The sequence below is a fragment of the Cupressus sempervirens genome, chromosome 9, assembly GCF_028749045.1.
Source record: "Cupressus sempervirens isolate cs-2001-9-10 chromosome 9, ASM2874904v1, whole genome shotgun sequence".
NCBI lineage: Eukaryota > Viridiplantae > Streptophyta > Pinopsida > Cupressales > Cupressaceae > Cupressus > Cupressus sempervirens.
In genome coordinates, this window is record NC_143126.1 from 324,539,053 (window position 1) to 324,563,411 (window position 24,359).

Genomic DNA, 24,359 nt, shown 5'->3' on the forward strand with positions numbered 1-24,359 from the left:
AATGTTAGTACCACTATGTATTATGAAAATTTATAATATGCAAATATAAAAGATTCTGAAAACCATGTGCTCTATTACTGCCAAACTTCACTTATCCAAGTGTTAAATTTTAATGAGAATGTATATGTTACACTTATATTTTTCTTTAGCCTTAAAGTCAATTGTTTAAGTCATGGGAGTGCCTAAGTTGAAGTTGAAGTTGAACCTTCAGAATAGTTCAAGTTCAACTTCAAGTTTAGTGGTTTCATAATGCACTTTCTAATGTCGAAGTTGAAGTTGAACCTTCCATCCAATTCAAGTTTTGTCACAAGCAAAAAATGTTAAAAGAAGGCCAGCCATTCTCCTAGTCGTCTGCCTTTCTATTCACATATTAGAAAGTTGAAATTGAAGTTGAACCTTCAGGTTAGTTCAACTTCAACTTCAAGTTCGTGTTCAAGTTTACAGAGTCAAAATTCAAGCTTTAAGGTTCAAGATCAGGATTCAAAGCTCAGTTCAGAATTTTAGAATCAAATTAATGGACACTATTTCTTTGGAATTTCAAGATACAACTTCAGTGGAACCTCAAAAAATCCCAGCTCCAAACATGTCATGATCATCTTAGCAAGGCATAGTGGCATAGTCCTCTTTAAGGCTCAAGCATGTTTAGATTCAATAAAGAGTGATATGTAAATTGTTTGATAGAAGATTCTCACTTCAAACACAAGTAGAAGGTGGGTAATGGGTATCATGGGGGCATAACTTTTTATCCAACCATTGGATCATGATTTATTTTGCATATGTTTTTACAAACATAATTTCCTATGATCTCACTGGAGTGATCTTCAAAATATGGCCAACGTCAAAAGTTATAATGGACTGTGTGCAGGTCTGTCAACATACCAGCAAATACAAATGTGCTGTAATAAAAAAAAAAGAAAGTCATGTTGCGGAGTCCATAGCTTTTAATCCGACTGTTGGATAGAGCTGAATTTTGGATATGTTTGAGGAAACCTCATTATCTAATTTCTCTCCATGCCATTTTGTAAAATTCATCATGGATCAAAATTTATGACTGTTTAAGTGCAACAGTATATCAATGACAGTCACAAGATCGTGACAACAATTTGTTACTAGCATATGCCACCTGTCCAAGAATGCACATGGGATTCATTTTAATTTTGGTAAATCTATTTGTTATAATCTATGAAACTTTAAAATTGATCAACTATTAAATATTCTAAAGTGATAAGAAGAATATTATTCGTGAGAATGATTAAAATGATTTTCAAGAAACAATTACTAGAACTAAAATGCAAGTGAAAGTTGTTATTTATTGTGAAGATTTCTACACAATGGGGGTTCTTCCCTTCATCAATAGTTCTATAGCTAGAGGAAAGGGAGAATACATTTTTATGTGCAACGATTGTAATAGGGAGGAGGAATAGAAGTGTTATTTTTATTTTTCTGCAACTTAATTGTAATGACAGAGATAAAATGATATTGTTATTGTTTTGTTATGCATATGAACTAAAAGAGAGTTTCATATACTAGATTCTAAAGTTTGAATATGATTTTCTTGGATTGAAAATGGTTATACAGTCAGTTCTTTCATGTTCTAGGTGCAGTTTTTCATTATCATTCATATTCAGCAGAATAAAATAATGTTTCTTTGTGCTTCCCCTATGATATGAAAGACTGGATAGATGGTCATGTGGTTGTTTTTTCGTTTTTCTCTTCTCATTGCCTAGTTTATAAATCTTATAATCATATTTATCCCATAGTGATGGGTAAATGCTAGAAAGCCTTTCTGTCTTCTGGTAAAAGACATAACTAGCTATTTAAATTCTTTGAATATCTTTTTAAGAGGGAGTTGTACCTCTCAATTCAGAGGAAAGCTATCAATCTCATGATAGTATTTCTAACTGTTAGTAGCAATTGTTCTTCTATTTGGGCATTTTGAGTCATTCTTTGTATTTAATTTTGGAAGGACAAATCTGTTTACTAACAATATAGATCTAATTTTTTAAATGTATAAGCTTTCTTTTATTAGAGTAGCATATAGAAGAAATATGAGCTAGATGCTATAACTTTCTAGAGCCTAATAATCTCTTACATGGTTTATATATTCACCAGCTAAACTTTGAAACATTTGTGCAATATTTTAATCTTAATACAAAGTGTGTGATCCTCTAGATTCTAGTTTGTCTATAAGTAAATAATAGTTTCTTTAAACTCTTTTTTCTTGTATAATTTTAAACTACATACTCTATTATTCATTTTCCATATTATTAGATTTCAAAATTAAACGCTTCATGATATCTTTTTATGACATGGAATTAACTTTAACCTAGTCTACAATTTTAACTTTTTCTTTTTTATTTATAATTCCTTGTGATTTCAAGGATATGAAACAACACTATTTCATATTACACTTATATTTCCTCTTTCTCTTCAGATTATGCTTTTCAATTACTATTTTCTTGACTTTGCAAAGACATAGAATAGTTTGGTCTTTTATGAAATTTTGAGTTTTCAACAAATTAAAATTGAAATATTTGTAATTTATTAAAATGCAAGACAACAATATTCAAATAGAGAGTAGTCATGTGATAATTAATAAATGAAAGGATTGGTTAGTTTTGTGAGTAAATAATGAATGCCAACTAACAAAGTGTTAGAAAATATGTTGGAAATTAGTGTTCATGTGCTTTATTATGTGTAAATATTGTAATGTGTGTAGTTGTGTGTGATGATAATAACATGAGTTGTTTAATAAGAATCACATACAACATTGTAAGGATTTAAGTTGTTAAAAAAATTCATTATACTTAGGAGATTTGTAATAAGGGGCTTCCTATATAATATGATATCTATGTCCTGTATATATGTAAAAGTTTATTGAGTAAATTGGGGAGATGTGATAATATAACATCATATTATTCTCTCTACAATCTATGCAAGCTACTAAAATTCTTCCTTTTATTCTAATATTGGAGCATTTCTTGACAAAAATGATGTGATTCATATGCATACGAATTTAGAAAGATTTTGGGATATAAGATGTGAAACTAAACAATTCTCTTCTCTACTCTATGTTGGATTAACTTCATTGACCTATATTTTTTTTGCAGCTACAAAATCACTTTGTATCCACAAACATAATTTCTAATTATCTTTAGACATTTCCTTAGATTTAATCAAGCAATACTAACAATGAGACATTCACACTTTCATTTTTTTTTTGTGAAGTTGATTGTCCTTGAAAACACCTTAATAAAAAACATGTTTACATAGTTTAAATGCGTCAATAGAATTTGGAATTCTGATTATACTATTAAATGTCCTATTAAAAGTGAGTCATTACATGTGTTAGTTTAGTAACTTAATTGTAGATTGTTAACTCCAAATGTGAATGATTACTATTGTGATTCTCTATATACCAAGGGATACTCTTTACTATTCTAAAATGAATATAAATTTGTTTATTTCTCTACTTGAACCTAACACTAAACTATGAAGATTTATACATAGTCCACTCATGAATGGAGTGTAAAGAAGGCCATTGGAGTGAACTGCTTGACTTTTATTTGAGATGGATCAAGATTAAAACTACATGTTGAAAGAGAAACTACAAAAAAAAGTATTAAAATATATGATGATTAATTTATTACCCTCCTTCACTAGCATGCAACTAGATTTGTTCCAAAATTTATTTAACCTAGAATAAAGTTAATTTGATTAGCATTCATAAAACATTGGGTCCTCCTAAAAAAATTGAACTCTTAAAATATTCAAAAAAATCAATCGATCCTTTTCAATGAATAGACGAATTGAATTATGAGTAGTAAATATTTGTAAACAACTCCAAATTTTACACATGAATCATCATTTTCTAACTAGACTTCGATCATACAAATGATATATGAGAGTTAAGATCTAATGAGTTTAGATATGTAGTATGTTGAACTTTTCTTCAACCAAAACTATAATTTTCTTGCTCTTCAATATTACCAATCAAGCTTGTGACTTCTCTCCAAAGTGTTATTGCTCCAACAAATGTTAGAATTTCACAAAATCCTACCTAGGTTTTTAGTTTTCTGATTGAAAATTAAATTCTATCAAAGAATCATATAGATCTAAGATCTATTGGAAAGTGTATACTAGTTCATCATACAACTGTTTTCATTCATGGAAACATTTCCTTTTGGTATAGTCACTAGTCATGATAATAAGTTTTGGTGGGTCAGATAAGTGAACAATGCCATAGTCTAAGAAGGCTTTACAAAGTACAATTGGACAATTATGGGTAGCAATGATTTTGAAATGATCACATACGTCTATAACTTCATGGATATGATATATGGGATGTATATGGCCTACTTTGATGATCACTAGTTTTGATGTGATGCAACAAGAGTTAGAGTGTTATGAAGTGGCACATGTCTATAAAGGCAATGATACAAGGAAATTTTAGTAATCAAGTTAATTGGCTTAGTAAATTGAACCATTTTACCAATTTAATTACTTAGCATTGAGGGGACAACATCCAAGGTCTTATCTCTTGGATAACATGGTCTTATTTTGTATTTTGATTTGGTTATGAATTTGTTTTATTAAGTCACCCTAGAGAAGAGTGAGATAAATAATTGAAGAGACATAAAGGAATATATCTTGGAATGTGAGAGTGTATGTGTGATGGATGATTTTGATGTGATGTAGTGATGTGCGAGCCTTGATATTGGATTGTAGAAAAAAGTAGATGTGAGATTGCATTGGAACTAATTAGGCTTTGTGATTCTATTTATAGTACATAATTTTATGTAATACTATATTTTAATTCATAGTGAGTCCTTCAAGGTGTCTTTAACCTTCATCCTCACATAATGATCTCCCTTTTTGATCTCACAACTCCTAACATGGTTGAAGACCTTTAGAAGGTCTAGTCTCCTAATAGGGACTTATGTACTGGATATATTTTAAAAACTCCCAACAAGGTTTGGTCTCCTAACACAGACACTTTTATACTAATGCAACATCTTGTGGGATCAATTCTCACCAAGGTTTTCCCTCATCTAGGGTTTTCTTAAGAACAAATTATGATTTTATGAGTTCTCTTTTTGTATGGTTTATTACTATGCCTTATCATTCCATTTATTATTTGGTGTTGTTGCAAGAATATTAATTTGTTTAAAAGTGTTGCTACACTGATTCCCCTATAGTTTTTGCTTGATCTCAATAATTGGTATCAGAGCCTAGTTTCTCAGAAGAAGTCTCACAAATTGAGGAGGATCTTGATGGATTCAAGAAACCTATAAAGTAATTTTGAAGAAAAAACTTGAAGACTTGGATAAACAAAATCCCAAGTAAGCCAAGTTGAAGAATAAGCTTAAGGATGCAAAAGTCTACACCAAAGGCTCAAGAAACAAATTAATACTTCAAGTATCAAAAGGGAAGAACTTGTTGAGAAGATGAAAGATGCATCATAGAATATTGAGATTGAACCTTCCTCAAATCTAGTCGAGAAACTTTAGAAGGGAAAATGATCTCTTCAATATGAACATGCAATCACTTCAAGTGGATAAAGAGATTTATAAAGGGAAAAAATATAGAAAGAAGCTCAAAGAAACCTTTAAAACCAAATTTGACAAATGTCATAATCTGAATACCCAACTTGGGAAAATTAAGATGAAACTTGAAGATTCAAGATCTAACTATCAGGAACTTGACAGGTTTGGACAATAATATTATCAAGAGTGAGTTTGTTGATGTAAAGAAATACCTTGAAAAACTTTACTCAAGTAGTGATAAACTTGAAGAGAAGTTACAACAACAAAATCCTAAAGGTGATATGACTAGTATTCACAAACCTAAAAGTTCTAAAGTAGTAGGGGAAATGATAATGTAAAATAAAGTTTAGGTACCTACTCAGAATTAGTCTCTTAAGGAGCATATTAGGAAGATTAAATGAAGATTTTTTGCATGCAACAAGTATTTTCACATGCAAAAGGAGTGAAAAGATAATATTGATCCCAAACCAATCACATGAAATTGTTTTAATTGCTTTTTGTAGGGGCAAAAATCAAATGAGTGCAAATCTATATCAAATCAAAAGATAAATGAGAGATCCAATCCTAGAACTAATGTTGGAAGGCCAATTGGGGGTAATAATGTTATATCTATGGAGTCCCATGTTATAAGTGCAATAATATTTGACATTGTGCAAGAGATTGTAGATCGATTTAGGTGGAATGAGGTATGAAAATTCAATTGTTATTTAAAATGTAATAACGTAGGGCATACAACTAGATATTGTAGATTCAATGGATTTTTTAACAATATGAGAGTAACAAATGGTGAAAGGAACAATTATAATGGGAGAAGGAATAATAGATCTAATAAGTCAAAGTAGATGGACAATCTCAGTGATACATTTATGAAAGAAGGAAATAGTCACAATGAAAATGTATGGAAGGAGAAGAATCAAAATGATTCTTTAGGCAAGGAAGAACCATTTTCTTTAAGTTTACTCATGCCTTGTGTTGAACCCTCAACATCAGCTTGATTGTCCAAGCATGACCTTAGGGGGAGTATTTGAGTAATGATATATTCTTCTCCCAATTTGCAAAGTTAGAGTATGCAATGAAGGGATATAGTAATTCAAGGTTTAGAGTCTTGATGTCTTTGATCACATACCTTGATGTGTGTGGAATGTTGTTTCCATCAAATTTATGGTTACTAGTTATTTAAGATATTTTTAAGGAATGCAGCCTAATGTATTGAATGCAAAATTATATTGAAGTATTGAAGGATAAATTCTGTAAAACAAAATCATTCTTCACCATTTAAGAACAAACATTGAGTAGTGTGTGCAAAAAAGATATTTGAAGCAATTTGAGTCATGACTTCATATTGGAAGTGCGAAGCTCGATGATAGTGAAAGGTATTTAAATTCCTCTTGTGAGATTTGTTTAGTAGTTTGTTTGATATGCATACACCTCAAATCTTTGGCATTAAGGGAATGAACTAATATAACTTTAAGATTTTAGAAGTCCACTATGTCTCTTGTATCCTCTACTACATGCATTGCTTCTATTCCCACTCATCCAAGTTTGAATTCTTATTGGGCTCTATGTGGATGCCTGTCTCTTGTGATTCTAGTAACCTGTGTTCTATAGGCTTGGATGATGACCTGTGTCTACATGTTTCAGTGGGTTCATCTACAATGTTTAATGCTTCTTGTATTAGTGCGAATGTTAAGAAGGCTATTCCCTTGGATTTGGCTGTTGTGGCTAGGGATGTGGTGATGCTTATGTGTGTCCCCTCATTGGACTTGGGAGTGGGGGATTCACGAGGGTCTGATCTCTCATTCGCTCCTGTGGTACTTGCTAAAGATGATAGTTTGGCTATCAAGAAATAGCCTCTTATGCCCAATCTTTGTGTAATGAATTGGGTTTGGGAGTTTCAAAAAAACTTGGTAGTTTCTTGACCATTTTCCACCTTCCATTCAATTCTCTCGAACCTAGATGAAAATATAATGTTGGATGTTGAGAAATGATTTGATGCCCTCTCTAAGGATTTTATTTGTCAATTTAATGGATTTCGGTCCACCCTTCTAGTGCCCCATGTTTGAATCTCCAAGCACTAGGGACCACATATTTTAGATTATATTTAGATCTTTCCTTTGGAAAAAGGTTTTTCATTGCTAGATTCAATAACCTAGAGGGTAGGAGGGGCATTCTCTGTGATCATTTATTGAATTAGGAAATTTACTTCCTTTTGATGGTTAAACCCCAACATCCAAATTTTAACTCATCATGTAAATATTTTTGCAAGATGTTAATCTATGTTAGAATTCCCAACCTTCCACTTCATAACTGGATGGATTATGTTCTTCAGGAAATTGGAGAGGCCTTGGGTGATTTTCTAATGGTGGATTTAGATTCTTCTAATATGTTTCATTCTACACATGCAAGGTTTCTTGTTTATACAGATGCTTCTAAAGGCCTTTTGGTTGAGATTAAAATATGCACTCCAAAGGGATCTTGGATTCAAGCTTTAGATTATGAAGGTCTTGCTTTTAGATGTAAGAAATTCTTTAGAACTGGACATGGTTACAACAAAATGCAAGATTGAAAGAATCAAAGCTAAGAAACCCTCTTTATGGTGGAAGGTTTCTTTGTTGTAGCACTATACAATGGTAAAAAAATCCTTTCTTGAGGAGGTCATCCCCACATATGTTACTAGTTTTGATCAAGGATAGATTGGGGATGAGGTTCCTTCTTCTATTGCTATGTTGGATGATGCTTTTTCTGTTGGTTCTAGTCAAAAGGAGGCTACGATGCTTGTCAGTTATGCTCAATGTAGTTTTAATGGATCTGTGAGGGTTGATTTTCATCAATAGAATGTTGGTCATACTCTAGTTATTGGCAAGTTTTCTTAACAAACTTTTGGTGGTACTCTAGCCTCTTTGGGTACTACCTTCTCGGATATTGTTGATAATTCGTGAAATGATGGAAGGATCATCGCTCTTGCTAAATATGGTATCATTATCTCTACTTATCCTCCTTCTAGTAAGGTGCATGCTATCCTTGCTACAATATAAAATTTTGTTCCCTTTGGTTGTGTTGGTTCTACTTCCCTTGCCCAACCTTCTATCCCTCTCACTATTAGTACTAGTTTTGCCCTCTTGGGCAAGCCTATTCATGCTAGCTCTCATAGTTCTATGGATTTGTTAGCTTGGAAGTATGAGGTGGCTAAGGGGTATGTGTATGATCATGGTGTACCAAACTATACCCTTAAGTGATAGTGTAAAATCAACAAATCATGTTTATGCCAACTTGATGTGCAAATTTGAACTAGTTATGAAGTTTATATTAAAAAGTTGTAAGAATAGAATGTGTAGGAAATTAGATGTAGTATCTAAAATAATAGATGTTATCTAAAAATAATTTAATCTAATCAGTCAAAAATAAATATTTTAAGTAGTAGTACAAAAATATCATGACAAAAATAAGAAGTAGGTGTATGTCTGACCACCTTAAACACAATCAAATAATGATATTTTAAATAAGATTCTAGATATAAGAAGTAGACTCATGCCTAGATGTGACACATATTTTTGAGATTTTTTATTCCAAGAAAATAATTAATTATGAATTTTTTGCTATAAAGTTTTTAGCAAAAATGCTCATGTCTGACTACCCTAACTAATTTAAAATATTAGAAAATTTAACATTTTGTTTTTTTTACTATATTAGAAAAATTATAGAATGTGATGCATCTTTGGAATTCCAAAAAAGATTTTTTGTTTGAAAGATATAGTTAATTTTCAATCAATATGTCAATCAACACTTTATAGCTAACTCCATTAGAAAATAAATAAAACATACTTACTAAAGTCATAATTTGACAGACATTATATTGACCAAAAGCTGAGAACATTCTTAAGAAACCCTTTTCATTTCATTAAATTCAAGAAAAAAAAGTTGTCAGTGACATACTTGAAGTCAAAGACTCACAAAATTAGGATAAAAATATGTTTTTGGGATTTTTTTTGTGTTGACCCTCAAGCTTAAATTGGATAGCCAATTTTCCTCATAAAAAATAATTAATTTGAATATATATATATATATATATATATATATATATATATATATATATATATATATATATATATATATATATATATATATATATATATATATATATATATATATATATATATATATATATATATATATATATATATATATATATATATATATATATATATATATATATATATATATATATATATATATCTATTTAAAAAAACAAATTACATATGACCTCTTTTGAGGACCCTTAATCTATATTTTGTAATAAGGTCTTAGGACCCTTAACCACACATATATTGGTTCAAATAGATCAAAAAGGGTCATAGGGTACCCTATGATCCCTTTTAGCCCATTTGAGTGCATTATCTATGTCCTTAGGTGTCCTAGGATTGAACAGATCAAAAGGGGTCATAGAGTACCTTATGACCTCTTTCAACACATTCAAACACATTATCTACATCCTTAGGGGTATCAGGATTCTTATACATACATAATGTGATCAAATGGGTTAAAAAGGATCATAGGTTATTCTATGACCCATTCAAACACATTATCAATATCGTTAGAGATTCTAGGACCCCAAAGAAGACACAATATAATCATATAGGTCAAAAGGGATCATAGGGTACCCAATAACTCTTTATGATCCATTTGAGTATATTATATATGTTGTTAGTGGTCATAAAACACCTAAGTACACATCATGTGATCAAATGGGTAAAAAAGGATCATTTGATACACTATGACCCCTTTTTACCCATTGGAAGATATTATTTATGTACTTAATGGTTGAAAGGAGTTATGGGGTATCCATGAACCCTTTTGACCCAATCAAACATATGAGATATGACCGTAGGGGTCTTAGGAACCCTAGGGACATATATTGTTATCAAACAAGTTTAAAGGGGTCATAGATTATCCCATAACCACTTTCAACCCATTCAAACATATGCCATATGTCACGAGGGGTACTAGGAATCCTATGGACATTAGTTATGGTTGAATGTGTTGAAAGGGATCCTAAAATACCCTATAACCCCTTTCAACCCATTCAAACATATGAGATATGTTCATAGGTATCCTAGGAGTCCTAGGGACATATTTTTTCATTGTGTGGGTCAAAGGGCTCATACATTTCTCTATGACCCCTTTCAATGCATTAAAACATATGGGATATGTCCTTAGGGATCCTAGGACCCCTAGGGACATATATTGCCACTGAATGGGTTATAAAGGATTGCAGGTTTCCATATGACTCCTTTGGACCCATTTGAACAAATCAAATATGTCCTTAGGGCCCCTAGGGACATATATTATCATCAAATGGGTTGAAAGGGGTTATAGGCTTCCCTATGACCCCTTTTAACCATTTTGAACATGTGAGATATGTTTCTAGGGGCCCTAGGACCACTAGGAACATATGTTGTCATTGAATGGGTTGAAAGGGTTATATATTGCCTTATGACCCCTTTTGACCCTTTTAAACATATGAGATATGTTCCTAGGTTCCTAGGACCCTTAGGGATATATGTATTCATCGAATGGATCAAAAGAGGTGATAGGGTACCCTAGGGTTACCAAGGAACCCTAAACACAAAGATAATTTGATCAAATGGGTCAAAAGGGGTCATAGGTTACCCTTTGACATAGTTTGACCCATTTGAACATATGAGATGTGTCCCTAGTGTTAGCATGAATGTTGATGGTATTCATTTGGGGATTATCCTAAGCATTACTAGAGCATGTGGAGATTGTTAACATGATTGTCATGTTGCACTCATGATTGTGTTTTTCATTGATGACAACATAGTATGGTTTCTTTAAAGACTAACAGAGTAACAAAAAGAGATTTAGGTCATACGAACATAGAATTGATGGTCAGGTGACCTACGATTAAGGATGTGTTCTACACTATGTCCTGATGGCGAGGTTAAGTGTGGATCAAGTAAGTCGAATAAAGGCAAATGATATGCATGATTTACAAAGATCAGTATACAAACATAGTATCTAAGAACCAATTTTTGATAAATGGATTATATCTCCTAATAGAGATGGAACCATGATGTGTAAATTTGTATAGTGATAGTAGACAGTTTGATGGTGATATTAGTGAGTGTGCAAGTTCTAAAGTCACATGTGTGAGAAATTGTAAAGATTCTTAGCCGACAATGTTGTTTAATTATGGAATAATTAATTATATTAAAGAGGTCCTATTATAATTAATTGGGAAAGCCTCAAGGTCAAATCAAGAAATTATTTTGAGGACATGGTATAAAGGAAGGTATTTTCCTTGATTGTAAGTGTACATGTGATCAAGATAGTATGAACAAGAGCAGAGTGTTTGATAGATGCTTGTAAGAAATCCAAGGGATTATTGGATTCAAAGTTGGTTATTTGGTATTGAGATCAAAAAAAGAAGAGCAATCCAGTTGATAGGATAGAGGAACATGAAGTACAAGTATAATTCATTTCTATTATTCTGTAAGGAATAATAAAAAGATTAGTTGGACAATGAGTTCAATGATATTTCCCCTAAAGGTCCATATGCTTTCTACAACTCCTAGCAGGGTTGACACAACTCCTAACAAGGTTGACACAACTCCTAATAGGGTTGGAATATCCTAATAGGGATTCAAATTCTACTACCAGGGACTGATATATACTAAATCCTTTTATAGACTCTTAAAAGGGTCCATACTCTAACAAGGAATATTTATATTAGTACATCATTTTGTGGGTACCATCCCCATCGAAGTTTTCCATTTGATCAAGGCTTTCCCTAGTTAACATATCTTGTGTTATTGTGCATAAGTATCTTGTTGTGGTTACTGATTATATTGCTCATATGGTTAAGGATTAATAAGATTGATAATTGTTATAATAGTTGGAAAACTAATTCACCCTTCCTCTCTATTATATTAGTAGACTTTACATTCTAACAATTGGTATTAGAGCCTGCGGTCCTTGAAGAAAAAGCTTAGTATATTTGGGAGACCAATGGAGAGTCACTTTATAAAAGGAAGTCCTAAGTTTGATGGAGTTACCTATGACGACTAGAAGGAAGATATGGAGACTCATTTTCTATGCATGGGTCTAGAAAGAGATCTATTTATGTGCAATATGAGAGCCAGAGAAGCCTTATTGACAACTCTTTCTCAAACGAATACAGTTAGGTCAAATCACTAGAAACATCTCATAATATTTCGAAAGCTTTAGAATCTACTTGAAGGAGATAAGCATGCTAAAAGAATGAGATTGTAGAATTCAATATGTTTGTTTCAAGATTCTAAACTATTGGAATATAAATGCGTGAGAAGCTATATTGGTAGGATATTTGTGATTGTTGTAGGAATCAAATCCTATAATGGATCCAAAGAGGAAGATGAGATTGTGTGGAAGATCTTGAAAACTTTGACACCACCATTCAAGAAAGTAGCACAGATGATTGACTTATTAATACCCTACACTGAGAATTTCACCAAGGAGACTTGGAAGATTGGAAGTAGCAAAATCAAGTTTGAGACAATCTGGAGAATTGACAAGAGTAGAGACAACTTTTAGTGCCTTAAGTATTCGTCCTTGTTCATCCAAAAGTGCAAGAACCCATGGAGATTATGCTAGAAGCATCAGATCTAGATCTGAAGAGGACATAAATATTGAAGAGGGTATAGCCTTTCTTGTGAGAAGAGAACCATATGGTAAGAAAATATTTTAATGAATTTGGTCATTATCCTTCTAAGTGTCCTAAAAGAGAGAAATAAAATAAGAGAATTTTCAAGCCTAGAAGACCTAGAATTTTTTGTATGCAAATGAAGATGGTGAATTTGAGGAAAGAGTTCAAAGTGAAAGTGATGATGAATTAGGATTTGTGGCTATAAAGAAGAAAGTTTTGAGATTGAAATTAGAGAAGAAAAGGCTCTAGTTTCTCAAGTTGAAAAGAAATTTGATTGGATTATAGACAGTGGTTATTCACATCATATGACTGGTGGTATGAACAAGTTTTTTAAATTTAGAAATCACGATGGAGGTATTGTTAGAGTTGGTAATAATGAGGCTTGCCACATCATAAGGATATGATCTTTTGCTCTTGATGGAAAGACTAACACTGATGATGTTTACTTTGTTGGTGGTTTAAAGCATAACTTGTTGAGTGTTGGACAACTACTAGATAAAGGTTATCAGTTGTAGTTTAAAGATAAGACTTGTATTATCAAAGATAGGGATGGTAAGTTGATTGGAATAGGTGCAAGATCCAGAGATAATGTATTTCAATTGAATCCTACTGAGATGACATGTTTGGTTGTAAAAGTGGATAATAGTTGGTTGTGGCATATAAAGTTTTATCATAAAAAATTTGATAATATTGTAAAGCTATAGTACATTTGAAGTTAGAGATTTTCCTAGAATCATGAAGCCTACTAATGTTCTTAGCAAATAATGTATCATGGCTAAACAAAAGAAGGTATCATTTCCTAGCAAGAAGCTCACTACTATAGAGAAGTTTGAGATAATTTATATAGACTTGAATGACCCTAGTAGAACAAGAGGATTCTATGGAGAAAGGTACTTTATGATATTTTTTGATGATTTCAGTAGAATGATTTGGGTAACATTTCTTAAAGAAAAATATGAAGAATTTGAAAAGTTCAAGATATTTAAGAATAGAGTTGAAAATGAATCTACTATAAATATTAAACGTTTGAGATCAAATAGAGGCGGATAATTTACTTCTAGAGAGTTTAACATGTTTTGTGAAGAAAATAGAATTAAGAGACACTTATCATTACCCAAGACTCTGGAGCAAAATGAGATAGTAGAAATGAGAAACAAATCAGTATCAGAGACAACAAGAGAAATGATGTCTCTAAGGAAATTTGGAGAGTAGTAGTCAATAGTATACACCATGAATAGAGTGTAGATCAAAAAGGTACAAATAAGACTCCTTATGAATTATGGTTTGGTCACATACACTTAGTGAAGTATTTCAAGATTTCTAGAAGTAAGTGTTAAATAAAGAAAGATGATGATATTGGTAAGTTTGATCCAAGAAGTGATGAAGATATGTTCCTTGGATATTCATTGAAAATAAAATCTTCTGGTAGAACTAAGACAATTATTGAATGTGCAAATGTGAAAGTTGATGAAAAGTTTAGAGTTAAAGAGAGGATGATGGATTATAACTCTGATGAGGAAGAAGACAATCCTAAAATTGTTAGAGAGAATGTAGAAGTTTTCTTTTTGACTAACAATGACTTGCAAAATGATGTACAAATTGTTGATCCAAGAGGAGAACAAAGAATAAAACCAAGAGAAGAGATACGAGTTGAGATAGCAACTCCTACACCAAATAGGAATTTGAAAAAGAATCACCCCATAGAGAAGATCATTGAAAGCAAAGACAAAGGAGTAATGAAAATAAATAGAGTATATGAGGAATTTTGTTTGATTTTTCAATTTGAACTAAGAGTTTAGAAGAGGCATGCAAGGATGATCATTGGATTCAAGCAATAAAGGAAGAACTAATTATGAAGAATGAAACATGGAAAACAATTCCTAGGCCTAAGAACAAGAATGTCATAGGAACTAAATGGGTATTCAAAAATAAGATGAATGAACAATGTGAAGTTGTGAGGAACAAAGCTAGATTGGTATGTAAAGGATATAAACAAAGAGAAGGAATAGATTATGAAGAAACATATACCCCTGTAGCCAGAATGGAAGTAGTGAGAATGTTTTTGGCTTATGCAACAAGTACAAAGTTTAAAGTGTATCAGATGGATTTTAAGTCAACCTTTTTGAATGGAGAAGTTGAAGAAGAAGTTTTTATTGATCATCCTCAAGGATTCCCTTTAACTGAAGAAAAAGAAATGGTATGAAGATTGAAGAAAACACTATTTGGCCTGAAGCAAACATCTAGAACATGGTATGCAAGATTGGATAAGTATTTGGAAAAATTAGGATTTGTTAAAGGTATGAAAGATGATAACTTATATTTGAAATAAATTGAGAATGGTTTGTTGATCATTGTGCTATTTGTTGATTATATAATATTTGGAGTGAATGATTGAGCAAGTGATAAGTTTTCTGAAGAGATGAAGAATGAATTTGAAATGAGCATGATTAGTGAGATGAATTTTTTCCTAGGTTTATAGATTGTGCAAAATACTGATGGTATTTTAATTTCACAAGCTAAGTATTTGAAAGACTTGTTGCAAAGATTTGGCTTGGAAAGTTGTAAGCCTTTTGGTACACCAATAGTAACTAGTCACAAGTTATCTAGCAAAGATGATATGCCTACAATTGAGCAAAAAAAACTATAAATCAATGATTGACAATATCTGTCTTACACCAAACCAGATATAGAAAATGTAGTTGGGATTGTACCTAGATTTCAAGATGATCCCAAGGAGTATCATTATGTAGCAGTAACAAATATATTCAGATATTTGAAGGGTACACCTGATTATGGGTTATGGTATGATAGATCAAGTGATTCAACTTTATGTGCTTATATTGATGTAGATTGGGTAGGAAGTATAGATTGTAGAAAAGAATACTAGCAGTGGAGTATTTTTTCTTGGAGGAAGATTGATTTCTTGGCTGAGCAAGAAACAAGATTGCATTTCACAGAGTATAGTTGAAGTAGAGTACTTAGCAACAACAAATAATTGTAATCAAATCATGTGGATGAGGTAGAAACTAAAGGACATTGGGATAGATTTTTTAGATCCTTTTATCATACATTGTGATAACACACGTACAATGAGTATGTCTAAGAATCCTATATTATTGGAAATATAAGAGGAGTAATTGAGAGGGGAGGGGTGAATTAGTTACCGCTAAAATAAATCCTAGGTCCCTTAGATGTCAATACAAAACACAACTCTAATTAAATTGTATTATGTTGTAGCTCGATAAACACACATGCACTTGACTTACACTAGCAAATATTTTTAACTCAATAAACATTAAAATAACTTGGTAACTACTTAACATGAAAATATTTAAGATATTATCTACGATTGAACTTACTTAACTTAGTTGCATACATAAAAGAAATAGCCTGAACACAATTGACACCAAGATTTAATGTGGAAACCCAATTTGGAAAAAACCACCAACTGCAATTAGTTACTGATTTTTACTCTTCTGAAGTGAGACTTGTTAGGAGCCAACCCTATTAAAGGTTACAAAACACACTATTAGGTGTGACCCTATTAGAGAATTTAATTTCCGTGTTAGGAGTGGCCTTGTTAGAGGTCTTTAGATAATTCAATCTAGAAATGCCACCTTGTTAAAGGATTTACAAATAGTTGTTAAGCCAACTCGGTTAAGAGATTTAGATCACTACCAAAAATGGTTAGAAAGTAACAATGAGATGACCTGATTTCTGATTCAATTGAATTGCTGATTATAGATCTCAACTCTGGCTTGTATACTTGATCCTTCATGATTGAATGTATCTTTGTAGCTCAACAAGGATATTCTGTTTATCCTTCCAATTCGCTTCCTCTAAGCCTCATCAAATATTCTATTATGTTTCAAACATTAAATCCTCAAATTGACCTTATATTTATATCTTACACATTGTCAAGTCAACTTGAATACAACAAATAATTCAATTGAACTCAATATGCCAAAACAAGAAAATCCTTCGTTAGCTGACCTTGCTTAGTAGACACTAACTAAAAATGATTTTCTTGTGTTAACCAAGTGAACTCGGTTAACACTTCATATTCACAAAGTTCCTTTGGTAACCAAGTGAGCTCAGTTAACATTGGAACCATCCAACATTTGCTTCATTAACCAAGTGAGCTCGGTTAACACTCAACTTCTGCAAACTTTCCTTTGTTGTGTGAATGAACCTAGTAGACACAGTCTTTTGAACTTGGAAAAATTTGGAATACTCGAGAGACACAAGAAACTGTCTTCAATGCTCGAGTGAGCTTGACATACATTGACTAGCAATGATATGACATTTTGTGTAACATCAAAGACAATACAGAATTAATCAATTGTTCTCAACAATACTACATTTTAAGACTAAGCATATATCTATTACTTATCATGTTTTGAGAGAGAAAATTGTAGAGAAAGAAATTAGATTGGAGTATGTTAGTACAAATGATCATATTTCAAATATCTTTATGAAGCCTTTTCCTAAATATACATTTGAATACTTCAGATGTATGCTTGAGGTTATGCCCCTACCTACTTCTAAGTAGATGATGCTAATTTACATTAGTCCAGTGGTACATAGCACTATTGTTTGACTGGATTGAATGCTAATGCTTCCTATATAGGGGAGTATCTAAGATGAGCAGAGTAATCTAGAACTCTTGATAGTTTATTTAGAATAGTGTCTTTGGATAATTGAGGTGATTGAAGACTTGGAGGAGATGATTGACACAATGAAGCCTTTATCATTGATGTCAATGGGAGAGAGAATACATGAAAAAAATCTCCTTAGTACTATGGGGGAGAGATTTCATAGACAAGTATCATGAATGGGGGAGAGATTGAGATCTCCTATCTATCAGGTTTCAATGGGAGACACATTGAATGGGGGAGAAGTTGAGAGTTGTTTAGTGTGTGACAAACTGATGTCGATCCTAAAGAAAGAGATGTAGAAAATAACAGTATTCCAAAATATTGTAGATTTGATTAATGAAGAGGATTTGAAAAGAAGAGAACAACAAAACTTGCAATAGAGTATTATTTTCGGTATTCTTGGAACTTGGATGTTTTCATCTATGTTGCCATCAATGCCCAAGGGGGAGATTGTTAGCATGAATGCTAATGGTACTCCTTGTTAATGATTGGTACCTTCAGTCGGTTAAACCTATGAGACTAATATAAATAAATAAATAAATAAACATATATATAGTTATATGTATATCAATATCAATATATATATTTAATATATGAGATATTATTTTATTAAATATAATGGATAGACATGTTTCTCCATGTATCATTTGCAATACATATAAGAGGAGATTGATGCATTTGAAAAGCATATACCAAAATAGCAATGCAATTACATCTGCAAATGATCCTTATAAAATCAACATTCCTTTGGGGGAGGATTCTAAGCAATGCTAGAGCATGTGGAGATTGTTAGTGTAATCGACATGTTGCATTCATGACCATGTTTTCCATCGATGAAAATGTAGTATGGTTTTCGTGAAGACTGATAGAATAGCAGACATAGGTCAAGGTTGTGAAGACAAAGAACTAATGTTAAGGTAATGCATGGTTAAGGACATGTTCTACATTGTGTCTTGGTGGCGAGGTTAAGTGCGCATCAAGTAAGTCAAAGAAATGCAGAAGATATGTGTGATTTACAGAGAGAAGTATATAGACAATATCTAAGAAGCAATTTATGATGAATGGGTTGTATCTCCTAAAAGAGATGGAATCATGATGTGCAAATTTGTATAGTGACAATAAACCATCTGATGGTGACATCAGTGAGTGCACACATTTTGAAGTCACACATGTGAGAAATTGTAAAGACTCTAAGCTAACAATATTGTGTAATTGTTAAATAATTAATTATCTTAAATAGGTCCTATTATAGTTAATTGGGAAAGCCTCAAGGCTAACTCAAGGAATTGTTTTGAGGTTATGGTATAAAAAGGTATTTTCCTTAATTGTAAGTGTGCATATGATCAAGATAGTGAAAACACGAGCAATGTGTTTGATAGATTCATGTAAGCGATCCAAGGGACTATTGGATGTGAAGTTGGTAATTTGGTATCGAGATTAGAAGAAGAAGAGCAGTCAAGTTGACAAGACAGAGGAAGAGGAAGTAAAAGTATTGTTCATTTCTATTATTTTGGAAGGAATAATACAAAGATTAGTTGGATAGTGAGTTCAATGATCTTGCCCCTAAAGCTATTTTGACAATGGGTCCATTTTCCTTCTACAACTCCTAACACGGTTGGCACAACTTGTAACGGGGTTGGAATCTCCTAAAAGGGATTCAAAGTCTTCTAATAGGGAATAATATCTACTAAATAATTTTATAGACTCCTAACAGGGTCCATCCTCTAATAAGGAATATTTATATTAGTACATCATTTTGTGGGTACTATCCCCATCGGGGTTTTCCCTCTAATCAAGGGTTTCCCTAGTTAACATATCTAATGTTATTATGCATAAGCATCTTGTTGTGGTTACTAATTATATTTATCATATGGTTAAGGATTACTAAGGTTGATAATTGTTATAATAGTTGGATAGCTGATTTAGCCCCTTCCCTCTTAGTTATATTGGTGGATTTTACACTCTAGCACCTTTCTGAATTGATCAGTGTAAATAGTTATGCATATGTTCCAAATGCTATTAAAAACCAAAATGAAGAGAGATTAAAAGCTATTATAATGAAATAAAGGTTTGAATCATAATCCATGCATAATAGTTTTAAATGAAGAAAAAAATATCCACTCTCAAAGAGAGCTCACAATATCCATATGTTTGCAAAAAGGAACTTGCGAGACACTTAATCATAATAAAATAGTTATAGCTAGTTGTGAATTGAAATGTGTTTCAACTACAACAAAAAATTTCATACTAAAACAACACAAAAAGGGGAGGGAGGATATTAAATTTGTGTCAAGTAATACTAAAAGGGTGCAACAAGCCTTCTGTTTGAAAATGAGAAAGTCACTTAGAACAAAACTTGCCCCTCAAAAGAATTTGGTAATTTTTTTTGTACAAACTGTTGTCAAATCCATTCATAAGAGGCACTAGGAAAATACATTTAAGTTTCTTGGGATGCTACATGAGCAATCACGATATGATCCAAGCATAAATACATATAGAAATCTTATTTTCTTGCTTGGTAGGTGTGGGAAACCAGATCAAGCTCATTCACTTATCCAAATGATGAAGGAAGAAGGATGTCAACTAGATGTTGAAGTCTATATTGCACTCATTTATACTTATAGCAAAATGGTCTTTATAACAAGGCATTTTCTATTCTAGAAAAAATGAAAAAGAATTTAGTATGCCAACCTGATGTATTTATATAAAAAACCTTATAAAGTGTTGTTTTGAAGATACTATGTTCAATCATGTTGACACATTGCTCAAAGAAATGCAAATTAGTGGAATTATGCATAACACTATAGAAAAAATTATACTCATAGATGGATATGGAGAAGTAGACATGTTTGAATAAATGGAAAATGTTCTCTCACAAATGTGAAGAGATTCTAATTGTAAGCTATATGAATGGATGATGAATGCTATTTTAAAGGCCTTTAGTTATAGAGGGGAACTTGAGATAATGGAAAGATAGTACAAGATATTTCAAAATATTGAGATTTAGCTTGATATAAGGACATTTTTAATACTAATATGATAAAATGGTCATTTTCATAGAGTATATGAAAACATCTTCTCTCTCATGGACAACTAAAACTTATGATAGTGTCATTTATACATTTGGAGGAGCTAGTGAAATTGAGTAGATGTAGTTTGCTTCTAGCCAAATAAGATTCAAGGATGTGAAACCAAACTCTATAGTATTCATTGCTCTTATAAATAAGAATAGAGATGTGAATTATAATAATAAAAAAAGGCATATAACCTTCATTTCTCTTATAAAAAATTATACAATATGCTGAGAATAGAGAAGGGAATTATAAAGGTAATGATAGAGATTTGTTATCTCTAATAACTATGAGGTATTTCTGAGCTCTTAGAATGTATCGAGCTCATCCTTGCTATTCTATCTTTTCTATCAAGTTACTTGGCATAATGGTAGATTTCTTGTGGAGTATTGGTTAGAGAGAGGGAGTTGCTTAAAGGGTTTAAGGTCGACGTTCTTTTGATAGAGGGTGGGGTTCAAGTAGAAAAGCCCATGACATGAAGCCCACATTAAGGCATTTGAGATCACATAGACATTAATATCACAAGTTATTTTTCATAATTTATTGTTATGTTTCTCCAACTTCAAATCCTTATTAGTATTGAGTATTCTCTCTTCAAAGAATTTATATTGATTATGAAGAATATGAGTAATTTAAATGATGAGGGCTTTATGTTTAGATAGAAATATTATCATTATTAATTATTTTATTTTATTTATTCTTTTCTTTTTTCATAAAAGAGTCTTTTGAAACTCTCAGAATGGTCAATAAAAAAAAATTCATTATTAGGACATTAAGAAATAATGAAGACTCCATAGCATCCCAAAGACCAACATCCAAAGGTAGTTTAAGGATTTGTAGAAGTTATTTGACAATTTTAGGGATGTCAAGGGATCCCCCAGCATTGGTAATTAAGAGGAACATTCAAAAGTTGTTCTCAGGACATTTACATGCATCCATATAGTGCTAGTGGAAAATCAGACTAATCTAGTATAAATGTATCATTTAAAATCTGGCTAATATAATGTAAATGTATCATTAGCACTATTTGACAAGATAACTTATGGATCCCTTCAAGCTAAGATTTAAATGGTACTTCACACAGAAAACACACAATGAATGTTGGCAAATGCTATATGGATATTACAATCACAATTAATGGTTTGGGGTTTTGCAATTCCTAAAATAATTTCAACAATTTATGAAATGCAGATTGGAATAAGGGAATTCGTCCCATGTTAGTGTGGGATATGGTTTATGTTTTCTATGAGAGTGTTTCTTATACAATTTAAAATTTAAAATCAATTAGGCGATAGTTGTAATTTTGATGGGCTTGGAATGATCACAACTGCACACACATCAATTGGAGATTGTTAGTTTTTGGTTGGGATTAATGATTCCTCTATTTTTGTTATGTAAAATAGGATCACATTTTTGATAATCCAATGCATATTTCTTCTATGTACATTGGATTTTCTTAGCAATATATTTTAATTACTAATGATTGGTTCAAACAATCATTTTGGGTTTATCTTTAGTTGGTTCTCATATCTTATCTTATATATTCACTAACAAAAAATAACCTAGTTATATGGCTTAAGTACCTAAAGTGGTCTGATGCATCCTAGGACATGGAGCTATTTGTAGATATGATATATAGAGTTTAGTAAACTTCACATTATGTCCATGTTGCATTGGTTTTTTTCCTCAATGTCATTAAATTTTTATATTAAGAGTCCAGAGTTTAGAAGTGTACATATTGGGCTTGGGATTGATATTACCAAATTATGATTTTTTAAATTGAAAACATCACTATAAATTAGAATTTTGGAAGATTAAGCATTCAATTTAAACAATCAGAATCAATGATTATGTTCAATTAAATAGTTATTATAGTTTTAAACAAAATATGCATTTTCACCCTATTAATTATTTTTTCACCCATCTACATACACATTTTTTTATAACCCTTTTGACAATACCATTTGATTTTTCTTCATATAAACCTATTTTGCATCTTTAAGGTCAGGTAATTAATATGTACTTTATTACATGTACTTTATAGGTTCTATAAAGCCAAGTTCTCTCATACACTACTGAATGTAGATAGTGATTGATTAGAAAGCATATTACCAAATGAAGTCCTATAATCAATTTTACACTCAAAAAGTTAATATGTGTGAATGATTTTGTCACAACTCACTTCATGAGACACATAACAATTTAGTATTAAACTAACTGTTGTGCAGATTAAAGTAATAAATCATTTTCTTAAATTAGAATCAAACAACATTAATAATGTATTCATTATAACTGATGATGAGAGCTTTAAACAAATAGTTACAATTTTTGTCAAAATACTTCAACTAAAAGAACTCTTAAGACTTTTATAATCTGCATATCTTCACATTTAACAAGGATTATTATAGAAGGGAGAGTAGAAGGGGGCATGGATTAACTGCTAAAGTTAATGTTTGGGTACTAATTGATCACACAATATTCTCATTTCTAGAGCGCAGTTGGCATGTAATCAGGTATGTTTGACCAATTTCTAGATTGGCAATGAAAAAACAAAAAACTTATGACCATTTAAGAGGAAAGGGGGAACACTCTCTTGTAGTTCTCATCTGTGAGATTAGCCTATCTAGTGAGGGATTTGACAACAACAAATGAATTTTTTTTGGATTCATAGGAAAACAAATGCAACAATGACATTTTACCAGGTCATTATTCCCAAACTTGAATGCCTTTTGAGATATCATATTGCATTTCTTAGAAGGGAAAGAAGTGCGAAAAATGATACAACCACACTTATATTGATCATTACCTTGATTTATGATATTCTTATTGTGTATTTGATTCTCTTTCAGCTTGTTAGTGTTGTAAATTTGTGTGTAGATTGGTTGAAAAATTCTATCAAAAATCAAGATATTGTTGGGTGATGCGACGCGCTCCCTTGCCCATAGGTGGTTAATTATGTGGTGTTCCATGTTCATTAACAGTCATTGCTTTTGGTGCAACAGAAAATGGGCCCCACAATTGGTATCAGAGCCTAGTTTTGGCTTGGTCATGGGTTCAAATCTCCTCGGTGCCTTCCCGATCCGCATAAGCACCTGGTATGTGCGTCGAAGGGGAGATTGTTGGGTGATGCAATGCGCTCCCCTGCCCACAGGTGGTTAATTATGTGGTGTTCCATGTTCGCTAACAGTCATGGCTTTTGGTGCAACGAAAAATGGGCTCCACAGATATAAATCATATATACTCTTACCTAAACTATCTTCCATGACTTGTTGTAGCTATGAAAACTACTGAACCAGTATATTAGATCAATGGTTGACTCATGAATCCTCGCTTTACACTCTTTTAAGTGAACTGTAAAGATGATAGATACCAAATCTACATT

At 31.9% G+C, this 24,359-nt stretch overlaps 1 pseudogene; it reads left to right on the forward strand.

Annotated features, from left to right (window-relative positions):
- The first annotated feature begins 828 nt into the window (after positions 1-828).
- On the forward strand, positions 829-21,211 carry LOC149538675 (uncharacterized; annotated as a pseudogene).
- The last annotated feature ends 3,148 nt before the right edge of the window (positions 21,212-24,359 follow it).